The following is a 9,461-nucleotide window of genomic DNA, read 5'->3' on the forward strand; positions in this document are numbered from 1 at the left end:
TCTTAATTTCAAAATGTATTCAATTTATTTTAAATTAAAAGTTGTATCTGTTGACATTATTTCACGCACAATGAACAAACATGAACGATCAAATGTTTGCATAAAACAACATTCACACACATTAATTAATGTTCACTCACTGTAAATTTATGTTAGATAATATATTAAGTCATGTTAATGAATAGTATCTTTTACCAAACTATACAGGACTGTATTTGACTGTACTTTTATTTAATCAAACTGCGCAAACTATATTTCATAGCCTAGAACTGCTTTTCTGATGGACCGATTTTAAGGCATTAACCATACATTTGTACATTTGTTCTCTAACACACATATTTTAGCTACACGGGTCATTTAAAAGCCTCAGGTGTGTAAAAATAGTACACTATCATGTCCTGTTTTTTTTTTTTTTTTTTTTAATAAATGCTATAGGAGCATTAAACACTTAATAAAGAAGTTTATTCTAATTCTCGCGTTAGCATTAGCCGCGCTAATGCTAACGATTAACTAAGCAAATGGCGATGTTTATTTAACGTATAATTTTTATAACAGAAGCTCTAAATATAAAATTAAATTAAAACTTACCTGCTTGAACTTTCATTAAATCTGGGTGTCGGTCTTTGAGGTGTTTTATTAAGTTCGATGTATTTCCTCCTTTTGAGAGAGAACTTCGATGACACCGTTTGCAAGTGGGTTTCTGATGATCTATGATGTTGCCCTTGTCATCAGTCGCAAATACAAAATATTTCCACACGTGGCTCCTTCCTCCTTTCTTTTCAACAAGCGGATTCAGAGCAGCCGCATCAGCAGCACCACCGGGCGCCGTGTCTTTCTGCTTTTATGAAGAAGACGCAACTGCGCACTTTTTTGCATAGCGCAGCAAAAACCGGGTTGACCGGGTGCTCGGTACCACCGGTACTTAAGAAAACCTGGTACCGTAACATTTAATTTTTTTTAGTACCGACTTGGTACCGAAGTACCGGGTCTTTTGACAACACTAATCGTGGCGTAATATCAACTCGTGGGAACGTGATATTACGTCGTGGCCACGAGATTATTTTGTCCAGGTAACGACATCCTTATGTCGTGGCCACGAGATGCTATGATGAGGGAACGACATCCATTTCTCGTGGCCACGTCTTATTATGTTGAGGAAACGACATGCGCTTCTCGTGGCCACGAGTTTAATGCATAAACAAACCTGCGTGACCATAGTAACCCGGGATTACCAGAGATAGACTTATTACCATTATATTTTGAATTAAGGAATTACTATATTAATTGTTATAGAAATTAATGCAATATTAAATGATAGTATTATGCGATGCTGTCTACACTGTTAGACATCTCTTCAATTTCTAGTTATTAATTGTATATCACCCAGTATAATACTGCAAATTCCCTTTGCAGTAAATAACTGTAATAACCATTGCATCATGGGAATTTTCTGTGACGTCAGACCCCAAATACAGAGACTTACTGTATTTTTTAAAACTGCAGTATACTACTGTGTATTTGCTGTAACGTTCTCATTGGCGGCGTTCTATTGAGGTCGTTTTATTTCCCTCATTTATTATATTTGGATTGACACCATTTGCCCTACACCATGTCTACAACGCCGCAACAGCTTGGGACGGACTACACCGGATGTGTTGCATCGCTTATAATGATTGGAAAATCCGTTTGTCCTTCATGTCAGACACAGCGCGAGTGCTTGAAGTACATCTGTAAGTCAGAAATATACCGGGGCATTACTACTGTAAGCATCCACTGTAGATTGTATATTTAATGTGTTCTATATTGTCTTTTGTCGAGTCGCGCTGCCCCGCGCCACTCGTGTCCGAGGAAGACGCTGAAGCAGCGGGCAGCGTCGCTGCGTTTGCCCGGGGATGAACCCGCGAGAGCGGAAGAGTTCCGGAGAACATCCGCGCAGTGTGTCGATGCAATTTACGAGAGATTAAGACCAGCAAGTAAGGTAAAAATAAATATACGTTTGTCTGAGTGTTTGTCAGATTTTTACACACCGGTTTAACCTAGTAATATTTACCCGTCAAAATGGTGGATACAAACTTTACTATAGTAAACTGTGCTGTCGTTTCAAACGGCGTTTGTCAGCTTATTAAATTAAGTTACTGAATTAAAATAATTTTCAATGAGCAAGGCTTATCTTATATTAACATTAGGTTAACTAATGTGAAACTTTGTTCAGGTGTTAGTATAATGTTGGCCAGTAGCCTATTGAGAAAAAAAAAATCGTATGTTAGCTATGTTAGACAAGTTATATAGCTTACTGTTAGCTGCCTTTCTAGTTTTAGAATTAGTTTGTTATAATTATTAATGGAATTTAAGATTTACTGCATTTTGTTGTGTTTGTGTTTTAAAGGCAACTGCAATGAAGCATCAAGAAAGACATGAGCATGCCAACCACTGATAGTTCATGGTAAAAGAACAACTATGGTTTTGAGATGTTTGTGTATTGTATGTGGGGTTTGCCTTTTAAAAGTGTGCCATTTCTTCTACTTGTTTTTCAGAGAAGACATTTCTGTCACTAACAAAGTGGATGATGAGCAAAGGTGGTGGCCACGTTTTAGAGCAGACCTGGGTTTTGCAGATGGCTGTGTATTCTTTGGCTGCATGTCTTTTTCTCCATTGTTTCTGTTGCCTATAGATTATTTGTGAGGATACAACATAATGCACTGCAAAACATCCTAAGGCAGAGGAAATGGTGAAGATGCACTGTTCCAGCAGTTTAAGACTGTATTTTTAAGTGTTATACATGCATTGTTTTAAATAAAGTATTTGATATTTTGTAATTTTTGTGTCTGTTTTAATTGAATGTCAGTAGTACCTATGTAGAGTAAAAATAAATTAAATTTAAATGAATTCAATATAAAATTATAAAATCTACTGAAATCTATATTAAAATGAATGAATTACAGTAGTATACTGTTAAATTTGACCTTTTTAATAGTATTTGGCTGTAAAACAGCTACAGTTTGCAACTGTAAATGAAATACAGTTTGCTACTGTAAATTCTAATTACAGTAACTTACTAGTAACACTAGTTACTGTAAAAACCCTTTGAAATGTCTAACAGTGTATGCGAATGTTGTCTGTGCGCGATGTAGACAGCATTCAAAAGAAGTTGATCATTAATAAATATTACATAAAGTATATCAAATAGTCCTACAAACATTTCATGCATCCCACAGTCTTGTAAGTCCATTATCAGAGATAGATTTATTAATATTTTATTTTGAGTTAAGAAATTATTATATTAATTATTATAGAAATTAATACATTATTAAATGATTATATTAACAACAGGGGATGTTGTCTATGTGAATGCTGTCTGTGCGCGATGCATTCGAAAGAAGTTTATCATTAATAAATATTACCCAAAGTATATCAAATAAAATAGGCCTACAAGATATTTTTATCCAACCTTCTATTAACTGATCGTTTTTTTCAGTATTATTATTATTAGCCTATTATTTTATTTTCCTTTATGTTCCATCCTTTTACTTAACGTTCTATATGTAAATACTGTAAATGCTCGACATATGTTATATGACTGGGATTTTTACTGGAATGCAGTTTAAAGGTTGAATTATTTTATTTTGTTTCGTCTAATTATAGTGTTTCACTGAGGAATGAATCATTCACGCAGTTTAATTTGTAAATGAAAACACACTCATTTATCGTCACACACGGGCATAAATACAATCATAAAGTCAAAACTTTATTGGCATAATTGTCAAGCATTAATAAAATTAGCCCTAACCAGTTATTAAAATAATAATAGCCTAACCATAATAATAATAATAGGCTAATAATAAATTATAAGTGACTTATAAGTGGCTATATTTTTATATTTATTGTGTATCGCTTTGCCTAAGGTTCTGTAGGCCCTATATGCTAGTATTTGCTATATTTTGCAAATACTGTAAACGACAATTATGCCAATAAAGTTTTGAGAGAAGTGTTGATTGTATTTATGCCTGTGTGTGACGATAAATGATTTACAAATGAAACTACGTCAATATATAGGCTAGTCTATTAATTAGACGAAATAAAATAGAATATATGTCAAATTCAACCTTTAAACTGCATTCCAGTAAAAATCCCAATATAGCATATTCAAAATTGTGCTGGCATGTCGAGCATTTAAGTAAAGAGATCGAAATTAAGGTAAAAAAAAATAACGAATATAAAGGAATGATACAAATATTACAGAAAAAAGAGGATCAGTTAATGGACTTAAAAGACTGTGGGATGCATAAAATGTTGATGTAAAATGTAGGCCTATTTGATATACTTTATGTAATATTTATTCATGATCAACTTCTTTTGAATGCTGTCTACATCGGGCACAGACAACATTGGCATAAACAGCATGGCATAATATTATCATTATCGTTACACACGGGCATAAATACAATCAGAACTTCTGTCAAAACTTTATTGGCATAATTGTCGTTTACAGTATTTGCAAAATATAGCAAATAGGGCAGAACGTTATAAGCGATACACAATACATATAAATATATAGCCACTTATAAGTCACTTATAATTTATTATTAGCCTATTATTATTATTATGGTTAGGCTATTATTATTTTAACAACTGGTTAGGGCTAATTTTATTAATGCTTGACAATTATGCCAATAAAGTTTTGACTTTATGATTGTATTTATGCCCGTGTGTGACGATAAATGAGTGTGTTTTCATTTACAAATTAAACTACGTGAATGATTCATTCCTCAGTAGAAAAAACTAGTCTAATAATTAGACGAAACAAAATAAAATAATTCAACCTTTAAACTGCATTCCAGTAAAAATCCCAGTCATATAACATACGTCGAGCATTTACAGTATTTACATATAAAACGTTAAGTAAAGAGATGGAACATAAACGAAAATAAAATAATAGGCTAATAATAATAATAATACTGAAAAAACGATCAGTTAATAGAGGGTTGGATAAAAATCTGTCTCTGATAATCCCGGGTTACTATGGTCACGCAGGTTTGTTTACGCATTAAACTCGTGGCCACGAGAAGCGCATGTCGTTTCCTCAACATAATAAGACCACATAAGGATATCGTTACCTCGACAAAATGATCTCGTGGCCACGACATAATATGACGTTCCCACGAATTAATATCTCGTGGACACGACAAACTTAAGTGAACCGAAGAGGTCCCCTCCCGGTCACCGTACTCTGTGGGCAGGACAGGATGCTAATTTAATATAAATCTGTCAGCAAAACAAAAAAAAAAAAAAAAAAAACGAAAGAAAGAAAAAAATTCATTCTAATGATTTTTCTTCAGAATGTTCTTTGGTTTCATTCTGTGAAAGCATCAGAAAGACTGAATTCTGGTTAACCTTTTAGAGCAATATGCATTATTGATTGTTCTGTAAATCTATGTAGCGAAAAAAATAAGTTGCAGTTCTTATTTAGCAGCAAATGCTTTAGAATGTCATGATAAAGGCCTCAGCACCAACGTTATGAGGACCCTCTTGGAATGGCTGTGTTTATCTTATCAAGAGTTTTTATCTTTGGAGGAAGGGTTGCGTTTTTTTGTGCGGGGCTTCGGTTTTTAGACACACTGTGCTGTTTAAGACCCAGCATGCACAGTAATACATCGCTGCATGCTCCATTTTCAGCTTGGTGATTTTCAGAACAAAATGATTTGATCCTTTCTTTTCTGATTTTACAGATTCAAAACCGACATCATTTTTTGCAGATCCATCATTAATGTCAGCATACAGAATTCTCCTTAAGGTTTCTTGATCTTTTTGCAGATACCAGTGGATATAGCCCCAGCAGCTTACTTGTAACTGACAGTCTATAATGGCTAACTTTTCCTCTGCTTTGGTCAGGGAGATTTTCTGCTGCAGCGCCGCGGCTCCATCCACTGCAAAAAAAAAAAAAAAAAAAAAAAAAAAACCAAAAAAAACAATTCACAAATCAAATTCCCATTTCATAGAGACTGTTAGATTAGATGCATAATAATGGTTCTTGATTCTGTTACTTAAAGTACTATAATACAATACAATTACAAGGTCACACAATAAAATACTCACCTTTGCATATGAACTGAATAAACAGGAAAAACGAAAGCACCAAAAGAGCATTCATAGCTTTCATGGTGGCAGAGAAAGTCTTCTGTATTTTCTCTGTGATGAAGGTGGAATTAATTTCAATGAGCAACAAACAGGAAGTTGTAATGCTACCGAGTTTCCTGTCTCATGCTAATTGCTAATCTGAGTTACAGATGTGGCATGAGTTTATAGGTGTGTTCGGCTTAACGCAGCGCTGCGCAGCTCGTTCAAATTCTGACTTGAAGCAGTGCATGCCGGTTACAAATTTTGTCCGACTTGAGGCGGCGCCGACGCCTCGTGACTGTCACGTGTGGCATCAAAGTACCGCGATAGCGATTCGAGAGCAACCGACTGACTCAGCCGGCGCAGTTTCTCCAGAGCGGCTGCAGGAGCTCTGATGACCACATGACTGTTTCACGATTGGCCAGATTCACCGCATGACAACGATCACGTGTGTTTTGGGTTTATTCTAACATCCTCAAGTCCGATAATGCTGACAAATCTGTGTTTTTATAACAATAAAAGTGTTTTTTACTGTAGTCGCAATGTTATATTGAGTCAGATATATCATAAAACACTGATAAAAGCATAAATAACCCCACTTTATTAGTATGTAAATAGTATATGTTTATGTTTATCATTATTCTTGTTCAGATGGCGCTGTATTAAGCAGTATATGAAACGTGTTTCTGTTGCTCATGAAAACGCTTTTAAAAAGTCGGTGTATTTGATAAATATTGCATTTAATTCACTTAATCTGTGATAGTGTATGCAAACACCGCGAGAGCGTCACTGACGAGAGCAGAAAGTGTCCGATTTGACGCCTCCGTTTTCAACTCCACCCCCGACTGCTCTCGGCTACTCTCGTTCATCGCCGTCTGTAGCCGTAGATAAAGTCGAACACACCTTAAGACTTACGTTTACCTCAGGGGCGTTTCCTCTGTGGAGGCAAGGAAGGCAGTGTCTCCTCAAAATATTGGATGAGAAAAAAAATCGTAGTACAAATATTACAAATTATAACATTAAAAACTGTATAAATCACTCGTTTTTTTAGGAAACCTTGTCGAACAGCGACACCAGCAGGTAATGTTACTGCAGGAGTCCGCGTCTCTCTCGCCTCCCCCGAGTCCATTGCAATTCCTCCATCGCGATATGATTGGATATGACTGCTTATGTTCGGCTGTGATTGGTTCATGCGATAAATCCCGCCCCTTGGGTTAGTGTGCGTTCCGCGTTCGCGAATCAGTCTGAATGAATGGCGTTAATGGGAAGACTAATTAAAAAGTAAGAAAACAACTCACACACTTCGATATAACCACTTTGGTACGTCAAAATAAGACTTGAAATGGCATCAAAACATAATGTGTGGGAGTTTTGAGGAATCATCTTTGGTGAAATTTAAAGTAAATTTCCGTGTTTGTGACTAATATTTAGTATACAGAGCTACTAATGATGATCCGAAAAAAATTAAAATAGTTAAAAGTTGACTATTAAAAAGAATAGCTGAACATAAGTTCATAAATAAAATGTGTTGTTTAAATTATTACTTTCTTGAGTTATTACTTTAATATAAAATACGTAAAAACACGGACTTGATGAGATTCATACATGGCTTTAATAAATAGAATATAAAATAGAACTTTTTTTCTTTTTCTGATAGTGTATGTAATGTTTATTTAACCAGGGAAATGTGACTGGGACATACATTTACATTTGATTTTTAAATAAATAAATTAATCAAACTCAGTCTTGGAGAAGCTTTTTTGATACTTCTCTTCTTAAAACCCAATCAAATCAATAAACAATTGAATACATAATCAAAGACTTCAAAACATATTGGCTGCACTGCTTACATTATGTCACATTATATCAGTGGCCGATGTGTTATTGTGTAGAGACTCTTGAATTGCTAGCTGAAGTTGTTGTACTTCACCCCTAAATATTGTTAGCAATGAGAAGGCCTGCATGTGGCATTTCCACTAAATTTCATTAAGTATCATTCTAACCCTATATTGTTGTTTTTGCTATCAGCAAGTATGCTTGTGCAGAACCACACTTTGTGGTTGTTTTCAGAGAGTATCTATCAGATGAGTTAATACTGTAATAAATGTGGTTTATAACAGATTTTGGCAACGCTCCTGTTGTGGAGTAACAGTCTCTCATGGTTTATGTAAAAGATGTCAAAGTATTCTCTCACTGTGGCTGCCCTCATAGCTCGCGCAGTAATACGTTCCAGCGTGTTCGTCCTTTATTGCTTTGAGTTTTATGCCATATGAATTTCCAATTTTTTCAGCAACAAAGTCATTTGCCTCAGCTGTACCAGTCCCAGATTCACTTATGTACAGTACTCTTTTAAATCCTTCACCGTCTTTTTTATGGTACCAGTGGACATAGCCACCAGAGCTCAAGTCTGTTACCTCACATCTAAAGGACACAGTTTTACCTTTTATCTTAACCAAGACCTTTGGAGTTTGTTTTAAACTCACACTTTCCACTCCTGCAATGAAATAAATTGAAAATTGTTATTTCATATGTTTATGTTTTCGTGATGTATTAACCTATTTTATTTTACCTATTTAACCTCCTTTTTAGGTTTACTTACCATGGATCATTATGAGAACAATGGTGCACAAGTTTAAAAGCATTGTTCATTTGGTGACCAAATGAGATATATGGTGCATAAAGTTTCCTGTACACTATTTTGCAAAAATCATTGCAGAAAATTGTTCAGTTACACATTGCTGATGTCATTTCCTGAGGTGGAGCTTTAATATATGTTAGTGCTCTTTCCATATGTGGTGTGATTTGTTCACTAATCGGCATGAATAATTTAAAAAACAGATACATTTCCACCACACCTGACTGATACGATATTTCAACGGGATTCTCTTCAGTTTACTAAATGTAATTTAGTAAAATGCAATTTATTAGAAGTAATTTAGTAACTTGCATAGAGCCTTAGAGCTGAAAATATCCTCTTTTACAGCTCAATAGCACCATCCACTGTTGGTGATCTGCATGTTAAACAAGCAACTGTTTAAATATCACAAATATTGCAGATTATTTGGAAGGTTTTGAAGAAAAAAAAAGCATCCCTGTTGCATTGCTCTTTCGGATGCGTGTTGGACTTATGATAGTGGAGGTGGAAACTGGGTTTACATGCACACAAAAAAAATCAGCTTAGAATAGATGTCACATTTATGTTCAGAAGAGTAAAATCTAATGAATGTTATCTAATGACAATATCCTTAAGTTAATGTACAGTATGTGTATGAATGTTCTCAGTGTGGTTGTTTGAGTCCCAGTAGGCGCAGAAGTAAACGGCAGCATGAATCTTCTTTGTGTTGCTC

The 9,461-nt window shown here is 35.0% G+C and overlaps 1 long non-coding RNA gene across 2 annotated transcripts; it reads left to right on the plus strand.

Moving 5' to 3' along the window:
* Positions 1–1,422: 1,422 nt before the first annotated feature.
* Positions 1,423–2,807, plus strand: LOC127152580 (uncharacterized). Of its 2 annotated transcripts, XR_007825097.1 has the most exons (4): positions 1,423–1,730; positions 1,819–1,978; positions 2,387–2,443; positions 2,535–2,807. It is a non-coding gene; the product is annotated as an uncharacterized LOC127152580 (long non-coding RNA). The 2 variants fall into 2 exon arrangements; XR_007825096.1 differs by having other exon boundaries at positions 1,426–1,978.
* Positions 2,808–9,461: the final 6,654 nt, after the last annotated feature.

Source organism: Labeo rohita, chromosome 2, assembly GCF_022985175.1.
Source record: "Labeo rohita strain BAU-BD-2019 chromosome 2, IGBB_LRoh.1.0, whole genome shotgun sequence".
NCBI classification, from domain to species: Eukaryota; Metazoa; Chordata; class Actinopteri; order Cypriniformes; family Cyprinidae; genus Labeo; species Labeo rohita.